General features: G+C 33.5%; 1 pseudogene; it reads right to left on the reverse strand.

Annotated features, from left to right (window-relative positions):
- Positions 1-816: 816 nt before the first annotated feature.
- LOC140813549 (phosphatidylinositol 4-phosphate 5-kinase 8-like) lies at positions 817-8410 on the reverse strand (annotated as a pseudogene).
- Between the last annotated feature and the right edge of the window lie 2019 nt (positions 8411-10429).

The following is a 10429-nucleotide window of genomic DNA, read 5'->3' on the forward strand; positions in this document are numbered from 1 at the left end:
AAAATCATTCAACAAAATATAATACATGTAATGTAAAGCTGTCAGGAATCTTTGGTCGACTTTAATTTTGTTACCATTCAATTAACCTTTTCCTAATTCAAATTAGTACATGAAAACACTTAAATTATACAAACAGAAGATCGAGTTCATCGAGTTCCATGCGTTCTATATATTATTATTTTCCCCAGCTAATAACAACAAAACAACAATAACAATACTGATTTATCTTGATAACGATGACATATATATATATATATATATATATATATATATATATATATATATATATATATATATAAAGAATATTTATAACAAAAGTCTATATGAAGGTTTATACAAAATTTATAGAAAACTATTTCGATATACTGGTCGAGATCAATGGGCGCAGTCAGAAATTTTTTTAACTCTGGGCTGACTGATCGATAAAAAAATAAAATGATTTAAATTAAATATTTTAAAATTAAAATATAATAAAAAACTAATTTATAATCGAGGAACATTCCTTGCAAAACATTTAAAGTTAACTACACTGACATGAAAAAAAAATCTAAATTACTGAGTATATGAGATTTTAATTGAGCTGGCTCCGAAAATATCTTGGTGGTAGTAAAAAATATAAGCATATATATAATATATTATTTTTTTCTCCCAGACGAATCTCCTGTCCAATCCAACTTATGTAAAATATTACTTTTCAATCAAAATATAGATCTCATCGATCTACCTCACAAAAAAAGATCCGTTATGAGACCTACTCGAATGAAACATTGTAGCGTAAAATTACTTCAGTGATGTATTTATAAGGCAAAATAAACATTAAGAATGAAAAACTCGAACTCAGTTATTGAAAGAATTTGAAAGAATCAACAATATACAATTTATTGTTGTTTTACATAAGGCGTGACTGTACAAAAACTATGACGTATTAACTTCAAAACTCGATTGCTGATGGAATCTGGGGAAAGAGAAAAAAATACTATGGATGAAGGGTAAAAATTCTCTCTATCAAAGAAAAGAAACGTTGTGAATAGATCCTAGGCTCGGCAGCAGAAATTGACATAGGATCGAACTTCAAAGATTTGAATTCGCACTCTAGTTTCTTTTTGAGGTTGTATTCCTGTAAAACATCGATTACACCTAGGTAAAGAATGACATCATAAACCTCGAAGAGTTCGACTTCAGATGAGTCAGTCTCATCCTGCACAAGTTTGTGGGTTGCCTGAGCAGGCATGTTTACTCCTAATTGCACCCTTAACATGAAGTAGAAACCCTTAACCTGAAGTAGAAAATATACGCAGCTGAGTTCATTCCAAGATAACCCTTTGTTCAAGCAACTATGAGTAATTTTGGGAGGTACTGCTAGTTTGTGGACACATACTATTTTCATATCTAGGAAAGGTTGACAGAAATACGCAGCACGCTATGAATTAGAAATATAAGAGCCAACACACTAAATGACGCCAGGTCGATAAAATATTGTGGGCTTGGCAGTCCTAATAGCATTGATCAGGGGATCTAAATTAAGTTGAATCACCATCAACAAGTCCTGGGAGTAAATTTAAAGCCTAATAGAAAGAATGGTAACATAAATGCAAGTTAATTACCTTCCTGTACCAGGTAGAGGAAGATCAGCTTCCTTGTTACCGATAGAGTATGCTTTCACAGTACTTCCTCGGATGTGAGGACCGGGAGTTGTGCAGACAGAGGCAGGCACGTGGGTTACTAAGAGCAGACCCTTCGGCGAAATTAAGAGCTCTCCTTAAGATATCACACCTCGAAAAGGCAAGGTGTGTCAAGCAACATATAATCCATGAAAAACACAATTTAGAGTTAGCAATGACTAAGAAAATAAAACCAAATTATGCTACTCAAAACAGAGAGCATGGTTTATAAACAACTTAGCAAGAGTTTGTAGTGGAAACAGGGTGTTGATAGGAAGACGAAAATAATTGTAACAAAGCTTGTTACCTTTCCGTTTCAAAGATAATAATGAAAAATGATAAGGTTATTACAGATAGATCACTGAGACCATCACAGTCAATAGACTATGTTGTTATCTTATATGCCTTTGCTAGACAGTTCTACAACTGCAATAATATTCCAACACATTAATAAAAATCAGTCTGATCTCTACTTTTTTTCTCTGTCTCAACTCTAGTTGGCTGCTACAACCTTTAAAAGAAATTACATGTCACCAGTTCTATATGCTCCACGATTCATATTTTAACATGCACTTTTAGATTAGCATCCCCATAACGAGATAAGAAGCCCAACTTTTTTCCTGTTAAGATGCTATACCTACCACCAACACAAGTATCATTAGTACGCTCAGGGTTATGCAGTGAATCAGGAGGTTCCTACAGCGATTTTAGATGCTCGGGAGCTCTAAAATGCAATCCCAGTAGAAGGCTGTAATCTATGATCTGTAAAGATTCTAAGAATGCACTGTCCAGAGATAGTTGGCTGCAAACAACCCATTTGAAAACAGTCAAGTTCATAATAAAATACAGAAATGATTTATTTATCATAAGCAAAAACAAAATCTAAGCAGAAGGATATCCCAACATAAGGTTCTTCACAATTTAGAAAAAATAAATGTACTGATTATGAAATAACTGAAAAATACGAAGCATGGAAATTGTCAAATATGATTTCTGTAAGAACTATGAAAATATGGACTTCAAGAATACTTGAAATTTCTGCGGCATTATCTTCTTCAAATATGTGTTTTGAAGGAGAAGTCGTCATCCATCACGACAAAAAATCCAATGGTAAAACTCATAGAGAAAAAAAATCACATACCTTTTGTATTTCTTTGGATAAATTTGATGAATATACTTTAAACTTACAAGATCTTCTTTTACACTTCCATTAGGAACATAACCTTACTGTGAACAACTTAAACTCGATTTTTCACTACTGCTACACTATGTAGCACGGATACCTTGGAATTTTTTTTTTTGAAGTATACGGATACGGATACGACACGGATACAGATACGACACGCGTATACGCGTGTCGGATACTTCAAAATTCGTATCGTTGACTTTGTTGAGGGTTGACCATCAGGATACGTTTTGGACACGGCGAGGACACGCCATGGATACGGCGTGGATACGTTTTTCGGATACGTTTGGGCAAAATTGCAAATATTTAAAAGTTTTAGGGGTTAATTAAAAAAAGACTAAAAGGAAAATAATTTAAAATAAATTAGGATGGGCTTTTAAATCTCTAAATACATTTGTCCATCTCTTTCATTCCATTTATGGTCAAGCGTCTCTTAATTCAACCGATATGGATGTTTGATTTCTTTTTACTCGCTTAAGATGAATTTTGCATTTAATATTTTGTACTTAAGATATTATGATTAATGAAATATTACATCTATCTCTATAATTTTTATTTTTCAATACTAAATTTATATAAATATAAATATATATAATATTTATATATTTTTTAATGATTGTCGTATCCTAGCCGTATCGTGTCTTATATTTTCAAATTTTGACGTGTCGCCATATCCGTATCGTATTCGATACGATACTCGTACCCGTATCCATGCAACATAGCTGCTACAAGTCCAAGGAGAAGAACCTTCATGTAAACAATGTTAATGACTTAATTCTCCAAACCTTTCTCACTGACTTCAAAATCTGTATGATTCACTAATAATTTACAGCTGGTGCTATGTTATCAGCTTTGGGATTGAGTAGATCATAGCTCCATTGGCTTTCCAAAAACCTTAATTTCTCGAAACCATTGAATACACAGGCAGTGCCTGCTAAATTTAAGTGTCAATCAATGTTTTAAAATCAGTGTCCAGAAAAGGTTTTCTGATTTAACATATTATATACACTTCTTGTAATTGAGAAGATTGACCGTACATCGAAACAAAAAATCATTATGTGCAAAAAAAATTATTCAGAAAGAAAAAAATTAGCCAATATGTATGAAAGTCAGAAGTACAATTAGATGCTTTACCTAAATCATGAGAGTGAACACAATGTTGTGCCATAGTATATCTGAAAATGTGTCGATTTGTAATGTGTCTTTATGTCATTTACCATGACATGTGATCAAAACAATCAACTTTCTAAATTGTCATTCTAAGTACGACCTATAAGAAGCGCTAGAAGGAATCTAGTCATTTTGTGCAACATTTTACAACATCCACACTTGTATGAAGGCTTCTTTTAAATAAGAGGAAATTCATTTATAAACATAACATCTACAAATTCATGAATATTTTGTTGAGAGTTTCTAATTTATCACTGGTTCAATGTAAGTTTGACAGTGTAGTTCATTGCACAGAAAATATCTAAAAAGTCAAGGAAGGAAAGATTCCCAAAAGGTTCACAAAGTTCCAATAGACAAATAACCTCAATTTAATAGGTCTAAGACTCTTCACTTGGTGTATTTTGGTAATATGTCTCTGTGTGTGTGTTTTTTTTTTTTTGCCGTGATGCAATAGGTAGGATTTTGTACATTTACATCTCCTACGTAAATCATCGTAGCCCCTAAGTGGCAAATTATCTCTAATCATTTAAAAGGGACACTGTTTGCAAGCGTTATCCGGAATGATTGGGCGTAACCTCTGATGTATAGATGCACATGAAGGACACATGCACTTGAGGCAGATTGGGCATGGCATACTCTGGACACATTAACAAGAGACGATGAAGGAAATTAAATATTTACACAGCCATAGATAACCTTCGTGAAGAATTTATGATGCTAACTAAATTAACTAATTCCGAAACATCAGAGTTATATGATTGACTAGCATCACATGAAGCCAAAGTGTTGAACAAATGCTCATACTACGAGCATAGGCCAAACAATGTGCTATTAAATCTCAAATCCTACGTGTACACACCAAGTGTACACACCAAGCAGCATTCATTTTCATAAGCCAATAAATGAACGTTGCTAAGAGTGTGATGAGTAACAGATAATATGGTTTCTGAGATAGCTAAGGTTAGGAATATTGCTATGCATATAAATGAAAACTGATTCATAAAGCTGAATTTGCAAGAACTTGCAACGAGCAGCTGAATTATTTACATGGTTTAGAAAAATTTCATGCTTTGTCAAACAAAATTAAAATAGATATAAGGTCTGCTGAATAGGAATTCACCTAAAAAGTGACTCGTGCAGTGATCTATCCATATAAAACTCATAGGTCAAATCAAGATCTTTAAATGTGGTACTCTCATCTATATCATCTTTATGGGTAAATCTACCATGAGATGAACCCTTCAAATCATAGCCGATGTATGTGCAATTCGGTGCAAATATGTTTCCCGTGACAACAAAGTGTACCTGGTTTAGCAAACATAGTTGCATTATAAATCAAAATAATTTGAATTAAGAGGGTAAACAATGTGATTATATCAAAGAAGTAGTCATAACATGAATGTAACTTAAAGTTCATGGATATTTCAACCTTTTTATGTCCCAGTGCTGTAGTATGCACCCCAAAGAATTTAGTTATGAGAGTGTTATCGTGTGCTCGTACATGGTCATAGTAGTGTGGTAGCATCTTCAGTAACACCTACACAACATTAGGAACCCCTGTTAATTTTCCATAAAGAGATGTGTATAGAAATACATTTCCAGACCAACTGTGATCAACACTATGACTGCACAATTTAAGAGAGAAAACGAGCGGGAAAGGGGTGGGGGGATATATACAAGTAAATGTAAAGCCCCTGATAGACATAGTCACTTATATTTGATGAACATTTATCATTAGATGTACAATATTATCCATGTTAACAGAAATGCGTGCACAAAGGCAAAATAATTTCGATTCTTCAAACCTTCAGCTCATATGTTTTCAATGTCTTTATAACAAATTTGTCATCATGAGAAATATAGAAAAAACTTCCGCTCTTTCCCGGGGAAGAAAGCTCTCTCAGATTATCACCAACACAGATGGACATCATATAGTCTGCAGCATCGAGCTTGAATAATTCTCTCAGCTTCCTGAAATGATAAGCCACACAAAAACTCAGGCCATTCAAAAACTATATCCACAATCCATCTGCACGAATAGATGTAGAACACTTACGTAGTTATCGCTGGATGTACCGGTCCAGTATAAAGTTCACAATATGAAATAATAGATACCTGAAGACCATGGGGCAGTAGTCCTTCCAGTAAAAGTCCATAGAATGATGAGACAGAGTTAATTGGAAACCTTTACTAGGGAAGTACATTTTAATTCTAGCCTGTTCTCCAAAATCACATGATCTGATTTCGCGCATTGGAACCGGTGTGATCTTGCCGACATTATACCTGTCAACTTCACATAAGATATTTGGATAAGAGATTTCACCACCAGACCGTACTTTGTACTTAACAACTTTTCCATAGTTGAGAATTGCAAAAAAAAGAAAAATAAAAGAAAAAGGACGCTAATTTGCCTACCTTATACCAAGTTGCAAGCTAAGCATTAGGTAATTGCCCTTCTGGCCATCAAATATGTCCATACATGAACTACTTCTAACTTCATTAGCAAATTGTACCGATGTTTGCTTTTTCTGTATAGTTCGGAGATGTTTCTAACTCGTTCTTTAATTAGAACTCCTTGAATATATTCCCTCTCATAAGCCACAGTCATATCATCTGTCCACTCAGTTTGACCATCATCAATGCTGTTAGAAATGACGCGCGATCTCTCATGTGACAGATTTTCTCTAGCTGAATTAGAATGGACCCGTCGCCCAAGTATGTATTCTTATGACCCCTCAAAAAGCTAGATGAAAATTTGTCTGACAGATTGCGCTTAGTTTTAACAGATTCCTCCGACTCTTTGGAAAAATTATGAGATAGCTGTTTTTTTCTCTTGCATTCATGTTCTTCAAGATTATGCTTACTCATATGCTTGCTTCGAGCAGGATAGAGCGTTCCAGTTTCATTCTTCAGCCCTTTAGTCTTGTTCCGAAATAGTAGCTTCCATCAGAAAATCTATAGAAGCCAGTCCCATGTCTCGACCCTTTTCACCAAAATCCATCAAATAGATCACCATCGAACCATTTCATAACCCCTCTACCAGACATGTTCCCCATTTTCCAATGTATCTGTTACTGCTGTTCCATGCATATGTACCACTGCCATCGCGCACTCCTCTCCAACAACCATCATAGACATCTGAATTTGGATACTGTTTCCTTCCAATGCCATGCTGAAAGTTCATTTTCCAAGAACCTTTATATAAGGACCCATCAGAACCAATATAAGTTCCAAAACCATGAAGATAACCACCAGAAAATTCACCGTCATACTTAGCCTGTGATGGTCAGATGATATTTCCTTTTCCTGTCATTTTCCCTGCTTCCCAGTCACCCTCATAAACCGTTCCATTTGACCATGTATATTTACTTTTTGCATGGGGAAGCATTCCCTTGAAATATCCAAGATACACATCTCCATTTGAAAAGATCTTTTGATCCCTGCAGAAAAAGCTCAACAATGATTTAAGATTCAATGCTCCATCAAAGTCCAAGCACAATTACCGGGAGTAATAGTTTTATAAATGCATTACCTGTCAGAAGCTAGCAGTTTATACCTCTCATCATTTCCCATGTCAAATTGCAAAAACTAATCAACTAACCTGCATAATTTTCCAGCAAAACATCTCAAACTCCAAGCTTTACATAAATCAATCAACTGAAGTACCTTGTGAAAATGTATGCCTATATATTAATACGCAGCAAAAAAATATTTGTCATCACTCTAGTTTGCTCTCCATATATTCTTTATTTCATTTTTCTGCATCAGCGAGGTAGATACTTCTCTTGTTTTTTTATGATTTGAATGGAAATATTTTAAAGGAGGTAATGATTCATACAGAAACATCATTATTTTAAAAAACCAACTCTAATTTCTATATAGAAATGAGAAGAGATGCGTCCAGGATCATCATGAACTATAGACCATTTAAGGCTACAAGCTCTCATTTGCATAAGATAAAGTTTGAAGATCTAACTTCCATTTGTGCCAAGTCAAATGTTATGTAATGGAAATTTCAAATTGGATAGAGAATCAACCAATACAATCCGACTGAACAACCTACATAACTTAAAAGACCACAAGCATGGGATACAATTTATTGATGCAAAATTCAGCATGCCTCAACTGGATTATTATATAACCTACTACAACACACCAGAAATTGAAGTTTTCTTACTCCACAATATGACCGTAGCACCATCTAAATAACAAACTTAAATTGAGAAAACCAAAACAGAGTAAATCTAACTAATGGCTTACAAGAGAACATATTTCCTTTATGACTTCAATCTAATCAAGTATATGTGATAAAAGATTACTCCAGTAAATCAGAATGGATTCTAGAATTACCACCCCCTGATATTCAACCAGTTCAGATTACAAGGCAATAAAAAAAGCATGTATATACTGAAATATACAAATATTCTTGTGGCCAGTATGGTTATAAATAAGGATTACATATTCAACCAGTTCAGATTACATATTTTTTTAAGAAACTTTGTCTTTTCTGCGTCTTGTTTGTTTTATCTAGTGAAATGAATAAGGATGTTTTTTGTCCAACTAGTTGTATTATCAGATAACTTCTACTTTGCAGATGGACTCTAATATGCAGTTTGTTTCTGATTTTACTTATAGTGTAGCTTGATGAATATCGTGAAAAAGTGTGCTTGTGCTTAGTCTTTCAATTTATACAGCTAAATCATATATCCGCCCCTGTGAGCGGGCTGAGAGAATATTTTTGTTCATGATTAGATTATCGGTTTCGATAAAATTTACCTTTAAAAATTGGAGAAACTAAACCAGCGACTAAAATGATTTGTGTCTGATAAAAACCATTGATATGGTATAAAAGTACGAGTGAAACTAAACACGACGATATGCATGATTTTTAATAAAAACATAAATAATATTTCAATACATGTATTTTTATTTTCAAGTTCACGGAAACACAAAAAATTTTGTGAGACGGTCTCATGAATCAATTTTGTGAGATATATTTCTTATTTGGGTCACCAATAAAAAAATATTTCTTTGTATGTCAACGGTATTACTTTTTATGCAAAAAAATATTACTTATTATTATAAATATGAAGAAAGTTCACCCGTTACACATATGAAAATCCGTGAATTTCTTAATTTTCTTATTCATGGTTTTGGGTAGAGAGTGGCATTGCAAGATCAGGCTGGAGAAATAAAAGTTGTTCAAAATATTTTCTATTCCACAAATGTTCAAGTCGATTTTCCTGAAAGTTATCGGAAATACTGTTTTTGGTCGTTCAAAATTATCTTGACAGTCATTCTAGTTTTTCATATTATGCTATTTGATTCGTTCCGAATTATAAAATATGTTCAAATGAAAGTTGTAAGAAATTACAAGACGCATCTCCTGTAAAAATTTTGGTTGCACGCGGCGGTCGGAGGTCGGCCACGTGCCGGAAAGGATGTGCATGTATCACATGTGCCAGCGAGTTTCATGAATTTTACTACTTCCGAACGATGCTGCACTATTTTTAGGCATTTTTGAAAATTTTGATTATTTTTGGACATTATTTTAATTCTATGAATTTTTTAAAAGTGTTAATCAAAACTTTCCGATACAAATTTTGTACAATGTAAAATCTCTCAAGTGATACTATAAGAATTATCTTGGCTTGAGATCGATAACTAAGATTAATAGTATATTACCGAGGTGAGATTTCCAACCAGTTTCTTCATATAGGGTTTGAAATTTGACCTGAAATTTTTACAATGAATTTTATAAACTATTGATTTATTAATATATTACATCACGTTGTGTATGTCGTAAGTTATTGTTCATATTGTACAACATTTGAAAATCTGGATTTATTGTTTTTTGACTGGTTATCGATCGACTATTACTGAATGAATGACTATATGAATTGAGTCTGCATGGTCTATGTAATTTGTAACATATTGCTAGTTCTCTAGACAGCTTGGCTTCGACATGAAAATGTAAGTCCAATGAACAACATGTTTAAAACTTGGTATATGATTCAGCTGAACATGACTTTGGTCCGGAATGTGAGTTCACTTCGGATAATAAATGATCGATTGTACGGATTCCATTTGAGTAAGTGGAAAAAGTGCTATACTGAATGTTGGTGGTAGCCCTCTCTTTAGCCTGCACTATTCACTTCAAAGTCCTGAATAGTCATTGCATGTCACTTGGCAATATATTTTCATAATGATACATTCCTGTTGATATATTTCATCTCATATTGAATTACTGAATTGACATATTATTGTTTGACTTGTTAACTATAATATTTAAGCCCAATTTATTTCTTAATTAAATCCCCAAAGACTTAACATCCATTTTTTCTGTTTATTGTAAATTTCAGTTATTGGATTTCAGGACTCCAAATATGATATAGATTGGGAAAATGGAAGT

This window comes from Primulina eburnea, chromosome 15, assembly GCF_022965805.1.
Source record: "Primulina eburnea isolate SZY01 chromosome 15, ASM2296580v1, whole genome shotgun sequence".
NCBI classification, from domain to species: domain Eukaryota; kingdom Viridiplantae; phylum Streptophyta; class Magnoliopsida; order Lamiales; family Gesneriaceae; genus Primulina; species Primulina eburnea.